We start from the raw sequence: 21265 nt of genomic DNA, 5'->3' as shown, positions 1-21265 counted from the left end.
GGACGTCTACCAGGATCCTGCACGGACGTCTACCAGGGTCCTGCACAGATGTCTACCAGGGTCCTGCACGGATGTCTACCAGGGTCCTGCACGGATGTCTCTCAGGATCCTGCACGGATGTCTACCAGGGTCCTACACGGATATCTACCAGGGTCCTGCACGAACATCTACCAGGGTTCTGCACGAACATCTACCAGGGTCCTGCACGGATATCTACCAGGGTCCTGCACGGACATCTACCAGGATCCTGCATGGACGTCTACCAGGATCCTGCACGGACATCTACCAGGGTCCTGCACGAACATCTACCAGGGTCCTGCACGAACATCTACCAGGGTCCTGCACGGATGTCTACCAGGGTCCTGCACGGATGTCTACCAGGGTCCTGCACGGATGTCTACCAGGGTCCTGCATGGATGTCTACCAGGGTTCTGAACGGACGTCTACCAGGATCCTACACGGACATCTACCAGGATCCTGCACGGACGTCTACCAGGATCCTGCACGGACGTCTACTAGGATCCTGCACGGACGTCTACCAGGATCCTGCACGGACGTCTACCAGGATCCTGCACGGATGTCTACCAGGATCCTGCACGGACGTCTACCAGGATCCTGCACGGACGTCTACCAGGATCCTGCACGGATGTCTCTCAGGATCCTGCACTGACATCTACCAGGGTCCTGCACGGACGTCTTCCTGGATCCACCGCCTTCTTAGAGCCAAACTCATAAGACTTAACAGGGTGGGGGTCCGCCTGTTAGTGCTTAGACCATATGCCGTACACTGCAGGGGTTACAGGGGTGGTGGGTCCGCCTGTCAGTGCTCAGACCATACACCGCACACTGCATCATTGCTCTGCATGGCTGTCGTCCCAGCTCTAAAGATGATGCACAAGAAAGTTGCAAACAGATTGCTGAAGACAAGTAGACTAAGGACATGGATTACTGGAACTGTCCTGTGGTTTGATTAGAACACAATAAACTTATTTGGTTCAGATGGTGTCAAGTGTGTGTGGTGGCTCCAGGTAAGGAGCACAAAGACAAGCGTGACTTGCCTACAGTCAGGCATGGTGGTGGATGGTCATGATTTGGGGCTGTATGAGTGCTGCCAGCTGTGGGGAGCTACAGTTCAGCGAGGGAACCATGAATGCCAACATGTCCTGTGACATACTGCAGCATGATCATGCTCATGATCAGCAGAGAATGATCTCGTCTCTTCATATTCTAACATGATAAAGACCCCAAACACCTTCAAGACCACCACTACGTTGCTAAAGAAACTGAGGGTAAAGAACCTGGACTGGCCGGGCGTCTCCAGATGGAAACTCTATGGAGCCTCCTCAAAAGGAAGGTGGAGGAGCACAAGGTCTATAACATCCACCAGCGCCATGATGTCGTCATAAAGGATGAAGAGAATCCAGCCGATCCTGTGAAGCTCTAGTGACCTCCAAACAATAGTGACACTTTCGCCATTTTTTTTTTTACATTTTCACTTAGGGGTGTACTCACTTTTGTTGCCAGTGGTTTATATATTAATTGCGGTGTGTGTGAGTTATTTAGAGGACACCAGATTTACCCTGTTATACAAGCTGCACACTGACACTGTACATTGTACACAAGCTGCACACTGACACTGTACATTGTATACTGGCTGCACACTAACACTGCACATTGTATACAAGCTGCACACTGACACTGCACATTGTATACAAGCTGCACACTGACACTGTACATTGTACACAAGCTGCACACTGACACTGTACATTGTATACAAGCTGCACACTGCCACTGTACATTGTATACAAGCTGCACACTGACACTGTACATTGTACACAAGCTGCACACTGACACTGTACATTGTATACAAGCTGCACACTGACACTGTACATTGTATACAAGCTGCACACTGACACTGCACATTGTATCACAGGGTCAGATCTGCAGCGCTGTCCCAGGAAAACATTTGATAAAATATTTCCAAAAATGTAAGTGAAGGACTTGTTTTTGCAATATACTGTATACACAATTATATATAGAAAATGTCCAGGTTATACCAGCTGCCCAAATATAATTTTATACATGAGATGTCCAGGTTACATTTTTATTATACATTATAATGGCACTAATAAAAGGTATATTTTAATATACATTTTGGAGTTTTTGCAAGTGCTGGACCCTTTTAAAGGAAGTTTCCCTTATATATACGGTAGACTGTGCACAGCAGTAACTACCATGGATCTACATGATCCCAGGTAGACCTTGAGTGGTTTCTATGTCACCGTATGCCATTATTTTGGCATTTACAGTTGAAACCAGAAGTTTCCCTCCGCTCTCTATAAAGACACATCTGCAGGTTTTCCCTCCGCTCTCTATAAAGACACATCTGCAGGTTTTCCCCTCCGCTCTCTATACAGACACATCTGCAGGTTTTTCCCTCCGCTCTCTATACAGACACATCTGCAGGTTTTTCCCTCCGCTCTCTATAGACACATCTGCAGGTTTCTTCCTCCAGTATCTATAAAGACACATCTGCAGGTTTTCCCCTCTACTCTCCATGAAGACACATCTGCAGGCTTTTCCCTCAGCTCTCTATACAGACACATCTGAGGTTTTTCTCTCTGCTCTCTATACAGACACATCTGCAGGTTTTTCCCTCCACTCTCTATAAAGACACATCTGCAGGTTTTTCCCTCAGCTCTCTATACAGACACATCTGCAGGTTTTTTCCTCCGCTCTCTATAAAGACACATCTGTAGGTTTTTCCCCTCCACTCTCTATAAAGATACATCTGCATGTTTTCCCTCTGCTCTCTATATGACACATCTGCAGGTTTTTCCCTCCGCTCTCTATCAAGACAGATTTGCAGGTTTTTCCCTCCACTCTCTATAAAGACACATCTGCAGGTTTTTCCCTCCACTCTCTATATGACACATCTGCAGGTTTTTCCCTCTGCTCTCTATATGACACATCTGCAGGTTTTTCCCTCCGCTCTCTATAAAGACAGATCTGCAGGTCTTTCCCTCCGCTCTCTATAAAGGCACATCTATATAGAGAGTGGAGGAAAACTTCTGGTTTCAACTGTATATCTCTTTATGTAAAACACATACTTTGTTATATCACTATGTTTTTTTTCCCTTTTCACAGTTAATCCAGAAATATGAAGATGACGCGGCCGTCCGGTAATGTACCTGGAGACAGTATGAGCGGCAATGAATTCACGCAGATTTGGGAATTTGGCATCACTGGAATCTGATATTTTATATATTATATTAGACTTTTATATTGTGAACAAACTTTGTATCATAAATGTGATGCACACAGCGGAAGACGGGGCTAAAAACCCTGACACTCAGGGGTGTACTACAATATATACATGTAATGATACATCCAGACTATTTACCTCTGCTCCTACACCGTGTGCAGAATTATTAGGCAAGTTGTATTTTAGAGGATTTTTTTTATTATTGAACAACTATGTTCTCAATCAACCCAAAAGACTCAGAAATATCAAAGCTTAATATTTTTGGCAGTTGGAGTGGGGTTAGATTTGTCTATCTTAGGAGGATTCTGTTTGTGCAGGTAACTATTACTGTGCAGAATTATTAGGCACCTTAATAAAAACCAAATCTATTCCCATCTCACTTGTTTATTGTCACCAGGTAAACCAATATAACTGCACAAAATTTAGAAATACACATTTCTGACATGCAAAAGCAAAACCCCAAAAAATTAGTGCCCTATATAGCCCCCTTTCTTTCTGATGACACTCAGCAGCGACCATCCATAGATTCTGTCATTGCTTGATCTGTTTACGCTCAACATTGCGTGCAGCAGCCACCACAGCCTCCAGACACTGCTCCCAGAGGTGGACTGTTTTCCCTCCCTGTAGATCTCACATTTTATGAGGGACCACAGGTTCTCTATGGGGTTCAGATCAGGTGAACAAGGGTCCATGTCATTATTTTTTCATCTTTTAGACCTTTACTGGCCAGCCACGCTGTGGAGTAGTTGGATGCATGTGATGGAGCATTGTCCTGGATGAAAATCATGTTAATCTTGAACGATACCGACTTCTTCCTGTACCACTGCTTGAAGAAGTTGTCTTCCAGAAACTGGCAGTAGGTCTGGGAGTTGAGCTTCACTCCATCCTCAACCCGAAAAGGTCCCACAAGTTCATCTTTGATGATCCCAGCCCATACCAGTGCCCACCTCCACCTTGCTGGCGTCTGAGTCGGAGTGGAGCTCTCTGCCCTTTACTGATCCAGCCTCTGGCCCATCCATCTGCCCATCAAGAGTCACTCTCATTCCATCAGTCCATAAAACCTTGGAAAAATCAGTCTTCAGATATTTCTTGGCCCAGTCTTGAGGTTTTTTCTTATGTTTCTTGGTCAGAGGTGGTGGTTTTTCAGCCTTCCTTACCTTGGCCATGTCCCTGAGTATGGCACACCTTGTGCTTTTTGATACTCCAGTAACCTTTTTTCTTTATAACAATTTGGGTTTTTGCTATTTCAGTCTCATATATCTAATAACTGATGGACTGAGTAATATTTCTGGATTGAAATGAGGTTTATTGTACTAACAGAAAATGTGCAATCCGCATTTACACAGAATTTGACCGGTGCAAAAGTATAGGCACCTCAACATAAAAGTGACATTAATATTTTGTAGATCCTCCTTTTGCAGAAATCACAGCCTCTAGTCGCTTCCTGTAGCTTTTAATGAGTTCCTGGATGAAGGTAGATTTGACCATTCCTGTTTACAAAACAATTCCAGTTCAGTTAAGTTTGATGGTCTCGAGCATGGACAGCCGCTTCACATCATCCCACAGATGTTCAATGATATTCAGGTCTGGGGACTGGGATGGCCATTCCAGAACATTGTAATTGTTCCTCTGCACGAATGCCTGAGTAGATTTGGAGCGGTGTTTTGGATCATTGTCTTGCTGAAATATCCATCCCCTGCGTAACTTCAACTTCGTCACTGATTCTTGCACATTATTGTCAAGAATCTGCTGATACTGAGTTGAATCCATGAGACCCTCAACTTTAACAAGATTCCCGGTGCCGGCATTGGCCACACAGCCCCAAGCATGATGGAACCTCCACCAAATTTTACTGTGGGTAGCAAGTGCTTTTCTTGGAATGCCGTGTTTTTTGCCTCCATGCATAACACCTTTTTTATGACCAAACAACTCAATCTTTGTTTCATCAGTCCACAGGATCTTCTTCCAAAATGTAACTGGCTTGTCCACATGTGCTTTTGCATACCTCAGGCGACTCTGTTTGTGGCGTGCTTGCAGAAACGGCTTCTTTCGCATCACTCTCCCATACAGCTTCTCCTTGTGCAACGTGCGCTGTATTGTTGACCGATGCACATTGACACCATCTGCAGCAAGATGATGCTGCAGGTCTTTGGAGGTGGTCTGTGGATTGTCCTTGACTGTTCTCACCATTCTTCTTCTCTGCCTTTCTGATATTTTTCTTGGCCTGCCACTTCTGGGCTTAACAAGAACTGTACCTGTGTTCTTCCATTTCCTTACTATGTTCCTCACAGTGGAAACTGACAGTTTAAATCTCTGAGACAACTTTTTGTACCTTCCCCTGAACAACTATGTTGAATAATCTTTGTTTTCAGATCATTTGAGAGTTGTTTTGAAGAGCCCATGATGCCACTCTTCATAGGAGATTCAAACAGGAGAACAACTTGCAAGTGGCCACCTTAAATACCTTTTCTCATGATTGGATACACCTGCCTATGAAGTTCAAAGCTCAATGAGGTGACAAAACCAATTTAGTGCTTTAGTAAGTCAGTAAAAAGTAGTCAGGAGTGTTCAAATCAAGAAATTGATAAGGGTGCCCATACTTTTGCATCGGCCAAATTTTGTTTAAATGCGGATTGCACATTTTCTGTTAGTACAATAAACCTCATTTCAATCCAGAAATATTACTCAGTCCATCAGTTATTAGATATATGAAACTGAAATAGCTGCTGCAAAAACCCAAATTGTTATAAAGAAAAATGGTTAACATTAATAGGGGTGCCCAAACTTTTTCATATGACTGTATATCTCTCATACCCGTATACGTCCATTACATTCTGCAAATGTTTTTGAACTAATTGGCTCCAACAACTCCATGTAAATATAGATAAATACAGATTCCCCAAAAGCCCCAAATGAATAGAGACTATGGACAGAAAGACCATAAAAATAACTACAGACCACCAAAATGAAGACCCCATTCTAGACTCCCTTTTACAAACTGCAGATCAGCCTCCCATATACAAACCCCAAAGCTTTTTTTTTTCCACAGACCCCAGACCAGCCCCCAAAAGTACTCAGACTGGTCTCCCTCTAAGGACTTTACCCTCTTTTTAAAGACCCCAGGCCTCCCTGTACACTAACCCCAGATCAGGCCAGGCTTGAAGTATATAGAAAGGTCAGACGTCTTTATACAGAGGTATCTGACTACCCTCTTAGAAGTAGACAATGTATATTTCTTGCCCTTTCAGAGATATGATTTATCTGTTTCAAAAAGTGACATATATTGGTTGTCATTTTCGAAATGTTGTCACTGTACAAAATTCTGCCGAAATCCAATCAAATCCTTATTTTATTTCCTATTGATGTCTCTCCCAACTTCCATATCCAAAATTTAAAGAAAATGTCAAGTCTCGTTCATTTTCACCCAGAATCTCCCCTGTGATTGGCTTTGCTTCCGATAATTGGAAACAATCTCTGCTGCTGTCTGATTGGTTACAATGTATCAGCTGACGTTTTTTTGTTTACATAATAAATGTGTCGATTCATATTGAAGCATAAAAGATGCAAAAACATATGGAATTTTGTCTTCCAATTTTGTCTTCCATGTTTTTCTCCTCTGTCCTAGGAAAAAAATGAGATTATTAACTCTGTGGATACAATGTAAATAAAATACATGAAATGTAACCAGCTGCGCTACAAATATGCAATGCTTGGTATATAGATTGATTTTTTTTGGTCATATTGGCATTGGTAATGAATGAATAAACAGGATTACAGTAAAATTCTTTTATTCCGGCATCTGATAATACAGAATGTGTGAATTTCTCCTCCTGCAATATAAGGAATTCACAATGTTTCATAATCTAAGCCCCAAAATATCTGGATAATAGGAGAGGGGGCATTATTCACATACAGAGGCACAAAAGGGGGCATTATTCATATATGGAGGCACAGAGAGGGCATTATTCATATATGGAGGCACAGAGAGGGCATTATTCATATATGGAGGCACAGAGGGGGCATTATTCATATATGAAGGCACAGAGGGGCATTATTCATATATGAAGGCACAGAGGGGCATTATTCATATATGAAGGCACAGAGGGGCATTATTCATATATGGAGGCACAGAGATGGCATTATTCATATATAGAGGCACAGAGCAGGCATTATTCATATATGGAGGCACAGAGAGGACATTATTCATATATGGAGGCACAGAGAGGGCATTATTCATATATGGAGGCACAGAGGGGGCATTATTCATATATGGAGGCACAGAGGGGGCATTATTCATATATGAAGGCACAGAGGGGCATTATTCATATATGGAGGCACAGAGATGGCATTATTCATATATAGAGGCACAGAGCAGGCATTATTCATATATGGAGGCACAGAGAGGGCATTATTCATATATGGAGGCACAGAGCAGGCATTATTCATATATGGAGGCACAGAGAGGGCATTATTCATAAATGGAGGCACAGAGAGGGCATTATTCATATATGGAGGCACAGAGGGGGCATTATTCATATATGGAGGCACAGAGGGGGCATTATTCATATGTAGAGGCACAGAGAGGACATTATTTATATATAGAGGCACAGAGGGGGCATTATTCATATATGGAGGCACAGAGGGGGCATTATTCATATATGAAGGCACAGGGGGCATTATTCATATATTGAGGCACAGAGAGGGCATTATTCATATATGGAGGCAAAGAGAGGGTATTATTCATATATGGAGGCACAGAGGGGGCATTATTCATATATGGAGGCACAGAGGGGGCATTATTCATATATGGAGGCACAGAGGGGGCATTATTCATATATGGAGGCACAGAGGGGGCATTATTCATATATGGAGGCACAGAGAGGGCATTATTCATGTATGGAGGCACAGAGGGGACAATATTCATATATGGAGGTACAGAGGGGGCATTATTCATATATGGAGGAACAGAGGAGGCATTATTCATATATGGAGGCACAGAGGGGGCATTATTCTTATATGGAGGCAGAAAAGGGGGCATTATTCATATATGGAGGCACAGAGATGGCATTATTCATATATATAGGCACAGAGGGGACATTATTCATATATAAAGGTACAGAGGGGGCATTATTCATATATGGAGGCACAGAGGGGGCATTATTCTTATATGAAGGCACAGAGGGAGCATTATTCATATATGGAGGCACAAAAGGGGCATTATTCATATATGGAGGTAGAGGCATAGAGGGGGCAATATTCATATATGGAGAAACAGAGAGGGCATTATTCATATATGGAGGCACAGAAGGGGCATTATTCATATATAGAGGCACAGAGGAGGCATTATTCATATATAGAGGCAGAGAGCAGGCATTATTCATATATAGAGGCACAGAGGGGGCATTATTCATATATGGAGGCACAGAGAGGGCATTTTCATATATGGAGGCACAGAGAGGGCATTATTCATATATGGAGGCACAGAGGGGACAATATTCATATATGGAGGTACAGAGGGGGCATTATTCATATATGGAGGAACAGAGGAGGCATTATTCTTATATGGAGGCACAGAGAGGGCATTATTCATATATAGAGGCACAGAGGGGACATTATTCATATATGAAGGTACAGAGGGGGCATTATTCATATATGGAGGAACAGAGGGGGCATTATTCATATATGAAGGCACAGAGGGGGCATTATTCATATATGGAGGAAAAGAGGGGGCATTATTCATATATGAAAGCACAGAGGGGGCATTATTCATATATGGAGGCACAGAGGGGGCATTATTCACATATAGAGGCACAGAGGAGGCATTATTCATATATAGAGGCACAGAGAGGGCATTATTCATATATGGAGGCACAAAGAGGGCATTATTCATATATAGAGGCAGAGAGAGGGCATTATTCATATATGGAGGCACAGAGAGGGCATTATTCATGTATGGAGGCACAGAGGGGGCATTATTCATATAAGGAGGCACAGAGGGGGCATTATTCATATATGGAGGCACAGAGGGGACATTATTCATATATGGAGGTACAGAGAGGGCATTATTCATATATGGAGGCACAGAGGGGGCATTATTCATATATGGAGGCACAGAGGGGGCATTATTCATATAAGGAGGCACAGAGAGGGCATTATTCATATATGGAGGCACAGAGGGGGCATTATTCATATATGAAGGCACAGAAAGGGCATTATTCATATATGGAGGCACAAAGGGGGGCATTATTCATATATGGAGGCACAGAAGGGGCATTATTCATATATGGAGGCACAGAGAGGGCATTATTCATATATGAAGGCATAGAGGGGGCATTATTCATATATGGAGGCATAGAGAAGGCATTAATTATTCATATATGAAGGCACAGAGGGGGCATTATTCATATATTGAGGCACAGAGCAGGCATTATTCATATATAGAGGCACAGAGGGGGCATTATTCATATATTGAGGCACAGAGCAGGCATTATTCATATATAGAGGCACAGAGGGGGCATTATTCATATATGGAGGCACAGAGGGGGAATTATTCATATATGGACGCACAGAGGGGGTATTATTCATATATGGAGGCACAGAAGGGGCATTATTCATATATGGAGGCACAGAGAGGGCATTATTCATATATGGAGGCACAGAGGGGGCATTATTCATATATGGAGGCACAGAGGGGGCATTATTCATCTATTGAGGCACAGAAGAGGCATTATTCATATATGGAGGCACAGAGGGGGCATTATTCATATATGGAGGCACAGAGCAGGCATTATTAATATATAGAGGCACAGAGCAGGTATAATTCATATATAGAGGCACAGAGGGGGCATTATTCATATATGGAGGAACAGAGGGGGCATTATTCATATATGGAGGAACAGAGGGGGCATTATTCATATATGGAGGCACAAAAGGGGGCATTATTCATATATGGAGGCACAAAGGGGGGCATTATTCATATATGGAGGAACAGAGAGGGCATTATTCATATATGGAGGCACAGAGAGGGCATTATTCATATATGGAGGCACAGAGGGGCATTATTCATATATGGAGGCACAGAAGGGGCATTATTCATATATAGAGGCACAGAGAGGGCATTATTCATATATGGAGGCAGAGAGCATGCATTATTCATATATAGAGGCACAGAGAGGGCATTATTCATATATGGAGGCACAGAGGGGGCATTATTCATATATGGAGGCACAAAGAGGGCATTAATCATATATGGAGGCACAGAGAGGGCATTATTCATATATGGAGGCACAGAGAGGGCATTATTCATATATGGAGGCACAGAGGGGGCATTATTCATATATGGAGGCACAAAGAGGGCATTATTCATATATAGAGGAACGAAGGGGGCTTTATTCATATATGGAGGCACAGAGAGGGCATTATTCATATATGGAGGCACAGAGAGGGCATTATTCATATATGGAGGCACAAAGAGGGCATTATTCATATATAGAGGAACGAAGGGGCTTTATTCATATATGGAGGCACAGAGACGGCATTATTCATATATGGAGGCACAGAGAGGGCATTAATCATATATGGAGGCACAGAGGGGGCTCTATTCATATATAGAGGCACAGAGGAGGCATTATTCATATATAGAGGCACAGAGAGGGCATTATTCATATATGGAGGCACAAAGAGGGCATTATTCATATATAGAGGCAGAGAGAGGGCATTATTCATATATGGAGGCACAGAGAGGGCATTATTCGTGTATGGAGGCACAGAGGGGACATTATTCATATATGGAGGTACAGAGAGGGCATTATTCATATATGGAGGCACAGAGGGGGCATTATTCATATATGGAGGCACAGAGGGGGCATTATTCATATATGGAGGAACAGAGGGGGCATTATTCATATATGGAGGCACAGAGGGGGCATTATTCATATATGGAGGGACAGAGGGGGCATTATTCATATATAGAGGCACAGAGGGGGCATTATTCATATATGGAGGGACAGAGGGGGCATTATTCATATATAGAGGCACAGAGAGGGCATTATTCATATATGGAGGCACAGAGGAGGCATTATTCATATATAGAGGCACAGAGGGGGCATTATTCATATATGGAGGGACAGAGGGGGCATTATTCATATATGGAGGCACAGAGGGGGCATTATTCATATATGGAGGCACAAAAGGGGGCATTATTCATATATGGAGGCACAGAGGGGGCATTATTCATCTATTGAGGCACAGAAGAGGCATTATTCATATATGGAGGCACAGAGGGGGCATTATTCATATATGGAGGCACAGAGCAGGCATTATTAATATATAGAGGCACAGAGCAGGTATTATTCATATATAGAGGCACAGAGGGGGCATTATTCATATATGGAGGAACAGAGGGGGCATTATTCATATATGGAGGAACAGAGGGGGCATTATTCATATATGGAGGCACAAAAGGGGGCATTATTCATATATGGAGGCACAAAGGGGGGCATTATTCATATATGGAGGAACAGAGAGGGCATTATTCATATATGGAGGCACAGAGAGGGCATTATTCATATATGGAGGCACAGAGGGGCATTATTCATATATGGAGGCACAGAAGGGGCATTATTCATATATAGAGGCACAGAAGGGGCATTATTCATATATGGAGGCACAGAAGGGGCATTATTCATATATAGAGGCACAGAGAGGGCATTATTCATATATGGAGGCAGAGAGCATGCATTATTCATATATAGAGGCACAGAGAGGGCATTATTCATATATGGAGGCACAGAGGGGGCATTATTCATATATGGAGGCACAAAGAGGGCATTAATCATATATGGAGGCACAGAGAGGGCATTATTCATATATGGAGGCACAGAGAGGGCATTATTCATATATGGAGGCACAGAGGGGGCATTATTCATATATGGAGGCACAAAGAGGGCATTATTCATATATAGAGGAACGAAGGGGGCTTTATTCATATATGGAGGCACAGAGAGGGCATTATTCATATATGGAGGCACAGAGAGGGCATTATTCATATATGGAGGCACAAAGAGGGCATTATTCATATATAGAGGAACGAAGGGGCTTTATTCATATATGGAGGCACAGAGAGGGCATTAATCATATATGGAGGCACAGAGGGGGCTCTATTCATATATAGAGGCACAGAGGAGGCATTATTCATATATAGAGGCACAGAGAGGGCATTATTCATATATGGAGGCACAAAGAGGGCATTATTCATATATAGAGGCAGAGAGAGGGCATTATTCATATATGGAGGCACAGAGAGGGCATTATTCATGTATGGAGGCACAGAGGGGACATTATTCATATATGGAGGTACAGAGAGGGCATTATTCATATATGGAGGCACAGAGGGGGCATTATTCATATATGGAGGCACAGAGGGGGCATTATTCATATATGGAGGAACAGAGGGGGCATTATTCATATATGGAGGCACAGAGGGGGCATTATTCATATATGGAGGGACAGAGGGGGCATTATTCATATATAGAGGCACAGAGGGGGCATTATTCATATATGGAGGGACAGAGGGGGCATTATTCATATATAGAGGCACAGAGAGGGCATTATTCATATATGGAGGCACAGAGGAGGCATTATTCATATATAGAGGCACAGAGGGGGCATTATTCATATATGGAGGGACAGAGGGGGCATTATTCATATATGGAGGCACAGAGCAGGCATTTTTCATATATGGAGGGACAGAGGGGGCATTATTCATATATGGAGGCACAGAGAGGGCATTATTCATATATAGAGGCACAGAGGGGGCATTATTCATATATGGAGGCACAGAGAGGGCATTATTCATATATGGAGGCACAGAGAGGGCATTATTCATATATAGAGGCATAGAGGAGGCAATATTCATATATGGGAGGCACAGAGAGGGCATTATTCATATATGGAGGCACAGAGGAGGCATTATTCATATATGGAGGCACAGAGAGGGCATTATTCATATATGGAGGCACAGAGCGGGCATTATTCATATATGGAGGCACAGAGGGGGCATTATTCATATATGGAGGCACAGAACAGGCATTATTCATATATAGCAGCACAGAGGGGGCATTATTCATATATGGAGGCACAGAGCAGGCATTATTCATATATGGAAGCACAGAGGGGGCATTATTCATATATAGAGGCACAGAGCAGGCATTATTCATATATGGAGGCACAGAGAGGGCATTATTCATATATGGAGGCACAGAGAGGGCATTATTCATATATGGAGGCACAGAGAGGGCATTATTCATATATGGAGGCACAGAGAGGGCATTATTCATATATGGAGGCACAGAGGGGGGCATTATTCATATATATAGAGGCACAGAGCAGGCATTATTCATATATGAAGGCACAGAGGGGGCATTATTCATATATAGAGGCACAGAGCAGGCATTATTCATATATGGAGGCACAGAGAGGGAATTATTCATATATGGAGGCACAGAGAGGGCATTATTCATATATGGAGGCACAGAGAGGGCATTATTCATATATGGAGGCACAGAGGGGGGCATTATTCATATATAGAGGCACAGAGCAGGCATTATTCATATATGAAGGCACAGAGGGGGCATTATTCTTATATGGAGGCACAGAGGGGGCATTATTCTTATATGGAGGCACAGAGAGGGCATTATTCTTATATGGAGGCACAGAGAGGGCATTATTCTTATATGGAGGCACAGAGGGGGCATTATTCTTATATGGAGGCACAGAAGGGGGCATTATTCTTATATGGAGGCACAGAAGGGGGCATTATTCTTATATGGAGGCACAGAGGGGGCATTATTCTTATATGGAGGCACAGAGGGGGCATTATTCTTATATGGAGGCACAGAGGGGGCATTATTCTTATATGGAGGCACAGAAAGGGCATTATTCTTATATGGAGGCACAGAGGGGGCATTATTCTTATATGGAGGCACTATAATGTGGACGTTTTTGCTATATGGAGGCACAGAGGGGGCAGTGTCACTGTGGCATTTGAGGAATAAGCTCATCCAAAAGTTGCCCTTGGGCCCATACTCAATTATGACCCTGCCGTCTGCCATAGTATCCAGTAGCCAATTACAATTTGCTGTCCTCACCTTTAACTCTTGCACTGCTGACATTTGGTGGCTTCCGGGGTCCTGTGCGTCTGCTGTGATCAATTTCTTATCGATTTCCTTGAGTTCCTCATAATCCTCTCCTGGACGTCCGGCATCGGACGTGGATTCTGTGCTATGACAAGCCATGTATATCCTTTGCTGGAATTGAAAATTGAGCAGCAGAACAATCAGACAAGAATAATGTAAATTGGTCAACAACTAATATAACAAGACACCATTTGTCCTATTCTATTACTTTTATCAGTCCTGGGACAGTACAAGAATTGCATTATCATTAGAAATCACTACTTTCTTCCAAAACAGCGCCACTCTTGTCTGTGGTTTGTATGTGGTACTGCAACTCAACCATTATCATCCTGTACATGGGCTGCCTGATGGTGATGATGCAGATAGTGCAGTATTATATAAGTATTTTTTTCTAAATTGTGTAAAAAAATAAAAATTATTATTTAAAAAAAAAAAACAAAAAACCCCCCTAAATCTCACCAAAGCTGTAAAACTTCCCCCCCCCCATAAATACTTTGTATATGCAACATGCTACGTTTCTCCATTGCAGGAAATTCTGCAATGTTAAACCTATATGAAAATCCGCTTTGCATTCAGTTGCGGATTTGCTGCACGTTTCAAACTTATTGCATCGAAGAGGATGAAATTGACAGTGAAATTTGCTGCATAAATTGATTAGATGCAGATATTGGGCAGTTTTGCTGCAGATTTTATCTGCTATATACAAAAGGAGAACAATGAGCTAAAAATGCTGAATATAAAAATATTTATTTTTATTTGTAGTCAAAAGTGCACAGTGATTTTATCTGCTGTGTGAAGATGAGATACTTTTTTTTTTTATTTTAGGATTTTTTCGGGCAAAAAAAAAAAAGTATTTTTGAAGAGTTTTTGCTGCAAAAATTCCTGAAAAAAAAAATAAAAAAAACAACAAAAATCCCCTTTGTGAGCACATATTGTTTGGTTACCTTCCCATGAAACGCATTTAGGCTATGTGCCTATGCTGCAGGGGTTTTTTTCATGTTTTTTTTCTTGCAGATTTTAATCAATATGCAAAGGAATACACATCCCAGCAAAGCCTCTGAGAATCCTGAAGTTGCAATTGACTTTTCATCTGTTTCTGCGATTTTCCCAGTGTTCTCCTTATCTCAATGCATAAAAAATGCACCAAAAAACATGCATATTTTCTGCAGCGTTTTTCCTTAAATATGCAATGAGGGAACATACCCTACTGATGATACTCCACAGCAAAGTCTCTTGAGTGGTATCCTCACATTTCCCCCTTTGTATTGTAAAGGGTTAAATTTCCACTTTCATCTACAGCATAGATGGGCATAATCCCGCAGCTCTTCTCAATCTATGCTCTGGACATTTTTTGCAGTGAAAAATCTGCAATAAAAACCTCAGTGTGCACACAGCCTAATAAAGCAATAGTGAAAAGCAGCCAACAGACAAGACAAGAAAGAGCAGGAAAGCATCACCCATATGAACGCTATGATAACATATCTAACATATAAAGCTCAGTGTGTGTGTGTGTCCGCTAAAGGAATTTGCACCACCGCATTTAATCACGAAATTTTGCACAGACGCCCCATGTGACTAAGGGAACATCATAGACTGTGTTCAGGAGAAAATTTAACCCCGCGCTTTACAGTTACTCTCCAAAATCCTGCCTCCATTAAACTGAATGGAGGTGGGAGCTACAAGCTATTAATAGCAACTGTCAGTGGTTGCTATAGGAACAAAATAAACTGTTAGTATAAGAAGCTTATGTGTGAGGTAATAAGATGTTAGTGGGGAGATGGATAGAGACAGACAGAGAAAGACAGACAGACACAGACGGGCAAAGAGACAGCCCTGGAAAGAGACAGCCCTGGAAAGAGACAGCCCGGGAAAGAGACAGCCCGGGAAAGAGACAGCCCGGGAAAGAGAAAGACGGGCAAAGAGACAGACCTGGAAAGAGACAGACCTGGAAAGAGACAGAAGGGGAAAGAGAAAGACGGGCAAAGAGACAGCCCGGGAAAGAGACAGCCCGGGAAAGAGACAGCCCGGGAAAGAGACAGCAAGGGAAAGAGACAGCCCGGGAAAGAGACAGACAAAGACAGACAGGGAAAGAGACCGACGGGGAAAGAGACAGACAAAGACAGACGGGGAAAGAGACAGACGGGGAAAGAGACAGACAGAGACACACATATATAGACAGACACAGAGATAGAGAGAGACAGACAGACAGACACAGACAGACACAGAGATGGAGACAGATAGACTGATACAAATACAGACAGAGAGATAGAAACAGACAGACAAAGAAAGACACAGACAGACAGCGACACACAAACAGAGACTGGGAGAGAGACAGTTACTATCCTGGCCAATGCCCGGGTACTACAGCTAGTATACAATATAGCTAAGAAGTCAAGAATCACTGACATAGAGTAATAAGGGTTGTAAAGTTCACATGGAGCAAGGAGAAAGCAAGGATGCAAAGAACAAAGTGCAGAGGTGCACGTACAAAGGTATGTCATCACATTAGTTGTAGCTGCCTCATGTTAAACAGAACCTGTCACTTTCCAGAAAAATGTAATGTTATTTCCTGGTGTAAATGCCGCTGTGCTCCTGAATCTGGCGCTGTTTTTGTTTTCATTCTGCACCTCTCCATTCCTGAGATATGGCTCCTCTTCTTCCCTGCATATAAATCTAGTCTTGGTACAAAGGGGTGTGGTCCTTAAGAAGAGGTCCATACCCACTTGGCTAATTAGACTAGATTTAAAAACAGGGAAGAGGAGGTCATATCTCAGGAATGGAGAGGCGCAGAATCAAAAGAAAAACAGCGCCAGATTCAGGGGAACAGCGGCATTTACACCAGGAAATAACAATACATAATCAAAAGAAAAAATTAATTCAGGAAAACAGCAACATTTACACCAGGTGAAAAAAAAATAAATATGCATTTATGGCAAGTGACAGGTCCTCTTCTTTAATTTCTTAATAACCCTTGTCACACATTTTCATCAAAAGTACGAAGCCTGCTCAGGATCTAGGCTATGTGCCCACGCTGCGGAAAATGCGCGGATTTTGCCGCGGATTTCTCGCGGAAATGCCGCGGATTTTTCAGAAATCTGCAGCACAGCTACTCCCCAGCCATTTCTATGGCATTTGGGAAATGCTGTGCCCACGCTGCGGATTTTTCCGCAGCGGAAATCATGCGGAATCTGCAGCATGTCAATTATTGTTGCGGATTTACCTGCGGATTTTGCCTATTCAATTGAATGTAAAAAAAAAAAAATTGCAAAATCCGCGACAAATCCGCACAAAATCAGCACCTATGAAAAGGTGCGGATTCCGGGGGAATGCTGCGGATTTAGCTGCAGAAAAATCCGCAGATACAGAGTCCCGTGGGCACATAGCCTAATACTTGTTCATGCCAGGAACATGCTGACTGTGTTACACAGCCGACATCTGCAGTGATCAGAACCAGCTCCGATCATTGCGGCTTAACCATTTAAATAGCACGATCATGGGCAAGCAACGGATTTACCTGGCAGGTTGCTGAAGACCCCTGTAATTGCCATATTGGTCTGCTATTCTCCTCTATATTGCAATATAAATCCGTCTGACACTTGTCTGCGTAACGTTTGATTCACTGCATAAGAAATCGCAGCACAATGCACTTTCCTTTAGAGAGGACTACAGCACAGAAATGTATACAATGGTCCCCATCCATTCTAGCCGTGGCCATTGTTTGGTGTGCCCCTCCTGAGCGTTTGCCTACCCACAGTAGTCCAAGGGTTCCTGCAGCTAAAACTGCAGCAATCAAAGGATACAAGTATTTGTGCCACGTAAAAAGAAGGGGCTGCAATTTACATTGGGTAAATATTAAACTTTGTTAACACACCCATGGAGCAGACATAGTAAAATGTATAAACATTTTTATTTTCAATAAATGCATAGGGTGTGACATAAATACATAATAGTCATAAAAAACCAGAGTATGAAAAGTGTAGGAGGGGAAAAAACCCCACGTGACCCAGGGAAAGATATCAAATCTCACCAGTGATCTGCACAAGAGCCTGGATATGCAATTAAGTGCCTAAATGCAAGTGCAAAAGTGGCTGGCTAGGAGATGGCAAAAATCTCAAAGCATAGCCTAACAAGATAGGACAGCTTACCCAGCAGGCAGATCACTGAACTTGGACCCAGGTGTGCACGTGGGGACCGACGTCCCAACACGTGTTTCGCGTGGTGTCCCCCGACGAAGCACACCACGCGAAACACGTGTTGGGACGTCGGTCCCCACGTGCACACCTGGGTCCAAGTTCAGTGATCTGCCTGCTGGGTAAGCTGTCCTATCTTGTTAGTCTATGCTTTGAGATTTTTGCCATCTCCTAGCCAGCCACTTTTGCACTTGCATTTAGGCACTTAATTGCATATCCAGGCTCTTGTGCAGATCACTGGTGAGATTTGATATCTTTCCCTGGGTCACGTGGGTTTTTTTCCCCTCCTACACTTTTCATACTCTGGTTTTTTATGACTATTATGTATTTATGTCACACCCTATGCATTTATTGAAAATAAAAATGTTTACACATTTTACTATGTCTGCTCCTTGGGTGTGTTTCATACTTGGTAAATTTAAAGACTCTTTCCCTTAAGATTTAGCATTTTTTGAGTTGTTACCTGATATTTATCCACGGTTCCTATATGTTTTATAAATATTAAACTTTGTGTTCAAAATCATACTAAGGTGTTACAATGTTTTGTAAACAAAAACAACCAGAATAAAAAATAAACAAAAAGGTACAAATAATGTGACAAAAAACGTTACATAAAAGAAAAGGAGTTTAGGTGAATTTTATACACATATTGTAGGTAACAGATTTCTTCCAGGTGGACTTTGCTGTCACTTGTTAACAAATAACCACATTTATCAGCTAGAAGCGATATATTGGGAGGAGCGCAGTATTATCTTATAGACATAGACCATTCCCCGATATCAGCAATATCCTCAGGGAAAGTATTCTACTATGTCACCTGTAATGAATGATTTGGAAAGAACATTTTTATTCTTCCGCCTTTGTTTCCAATTCATATTTTGTTACATAATGTTCCTGAGTAAGAGCCGGAATACGGTAACATTCGTCACTGGGGTTTTCCATTGCTACAATTTATGACATATACCGTATTTTTCTGTTTATAAGACACATCGGATTATAGGACGCACCCCAAATTTAGAGAAAAAAGGTTAAAAAAAATGGGGTCCGTCTGGTAGTGTCTTACCGATGATGGGGCGGGGTCACAGGAAGCGGGGTGGTGGTGGAGCAGGGAGATGGTGTGGACGGTACGGCGCGTGTCCCAGATGCTGTCCCAAAAACTGTCGGGGGGGTGTGTTTCAAAGAAATGGCACCTAGAGTCGGCACATGCGCAGATGGAGCTATCGGCTTAATGGCAAACCAAGATCTCACCTGTGCACGTGCTACCTCCGGGCTCCATTTTCCTTAAGTCTGCTGCTGGGAGATCAATGGACTGGAGTCGGCGTGTCTGCAGATCAGATCTTGATCCAAGGGCTCAATCTGCGCACACGCCGACTCCGAGCGCCATTATTTGAAGCAGTCGCCACCCAAAGTGCCAGTACACCCGCCGCAGTCCCAGCACAGCGTCTGCAGCATCAGCACAGCCACCGCAGCTCCAGCATAGCGCCCCCAGCCTCAGCACAGATGCTGCAGCCCCAGCACAGCGGCCGCAGCCCCAGCACAGTGGCCGCAGCCCCAGCACAGCCACCGCAGCCCCAGCACAGCCGCCGCAGCTCTAGCACAGCCGCCGCAGCCCCAGCACAGCCGCCAAAGCCCCAGCACAGCACCCGCAGCCTCAGCACAGACGCCGCAGCCCCAGCACAGCACCCGCAGCCTCAGCACAGACGCCGCAGCCCCAGCACAGCACCCGCAGCCACAGCACAGACGCCGCAGCCCCAGCACGGCACCCACAGCCTCAGCACAGCCACTGCAGCTCCAGCACAGCATTCGCAGCCTCAGCACATACGCCGCAACCCCAGCACAGCGCCCGCAGCCTCAGCACAGCCGCCAAAGCCCCAGCACAGCGCCCACAGCCTGAGCACAGCCACCGCAGCTCCAGCACAGCGCTTGCAGCCTCAGCACAGTGCCTGCAGCCCCAGGACAGCTGCCGCAGCCCCAGGACAGCAGCCGCAGTCCCAGTAAATGTAATGTAAATATACATTAAAGGGAACCTGTCACCACTTTTTTTCGCCTATAAGCTGCGGCCACCACCACCGGGCTCTTATATACAGCATTCTAACATGCTGTATATAAGAGCCCAGGCCGCTGTGTAGAACATAAAAAAACACTTTATAATACTTACCTAACGGTTGCGCTGTGGGCCTTATGGGCGTTTCCGTTGTCCGGTTCGGGCGCCTCCTCTTTCAGCCATCTTCGTCCTCTTTCTGAATCCTGTGTGCATGACGCGACTATGACACCCACACTCGCCGGTCCTGCGCAGGCGCACTACAGTACTTTGATCTGCCCTGCTCAGGACCTGAATGCCGGCGAGTGTGGATGACGTTGGACTAGAGAAGAAGGAGCACAAAGATGGCCAAAAGAGGCGGCACCGAAGCCGTGAGAGCATCGGAGATCAGCCCGGCCTTTCTGCAGCTGACATGAACTGAACCGCAATCGCCGGGGAATCAATCACTCGGCGCTCGCGGTACAGTCTCGGCTGCACTCCGGAGCTCAGGTGAGAGCTCCGGAGTGCAATGCAGGTACCTGAATCCAGGCCTGGCATTACTGGGGATTCCTCCGGTAGCCAGTCCGACGCTGTC

At 43.8% G+C, this 21265-nt stretch overlaps 1 long non-coding RNA gene across 7 annotated transcripts in view; it reads left to right on the top strand.

Moving 5' to 3' along the window:
- Positions 1 to 4537, top strand: part of LOC142254519 (uncharacterized) — a 145870-nt gene extending 141333 nt beyond the window's left edge. For all 7 annotated transcript variants that reach the window (XR_012727245.1, XR_012727244.1, XR_012727247.1 and 4 more), the window contains one exon: positions 3148 to 4537. This is a non-coding gene — a long non-coding RNA (uncharacterized LOC142254519). The remainder of the gene's footprint in view (positions 1 to 3147) is intronic.
- The last annotated feature ends 16728 nt before the right edge of the window (positions 4538 to 21265 follow it).

Source organism: Anomaloglossus baeobatrachus, chromosome 10 (assembly GCF_048569485.1).
Source record: "Anomaloglossus baeobatrachus isolate aAnoBae1 chromosome 10, aAnoBae1.hap1, whole genome shotgun sequence".
Lineage (NCBI taxonomy): Eukaryota > Metazoa > Chordata > Amphibia > Anura > Aromobatidae > Anomaloglossus > Anomaloglossus baeobatrachus.
The sequence above is the reverse complement of the archived record's forward strand: the minus strand, read 5'-3'. Positions and strand labels throughout refer to the sequence as shown.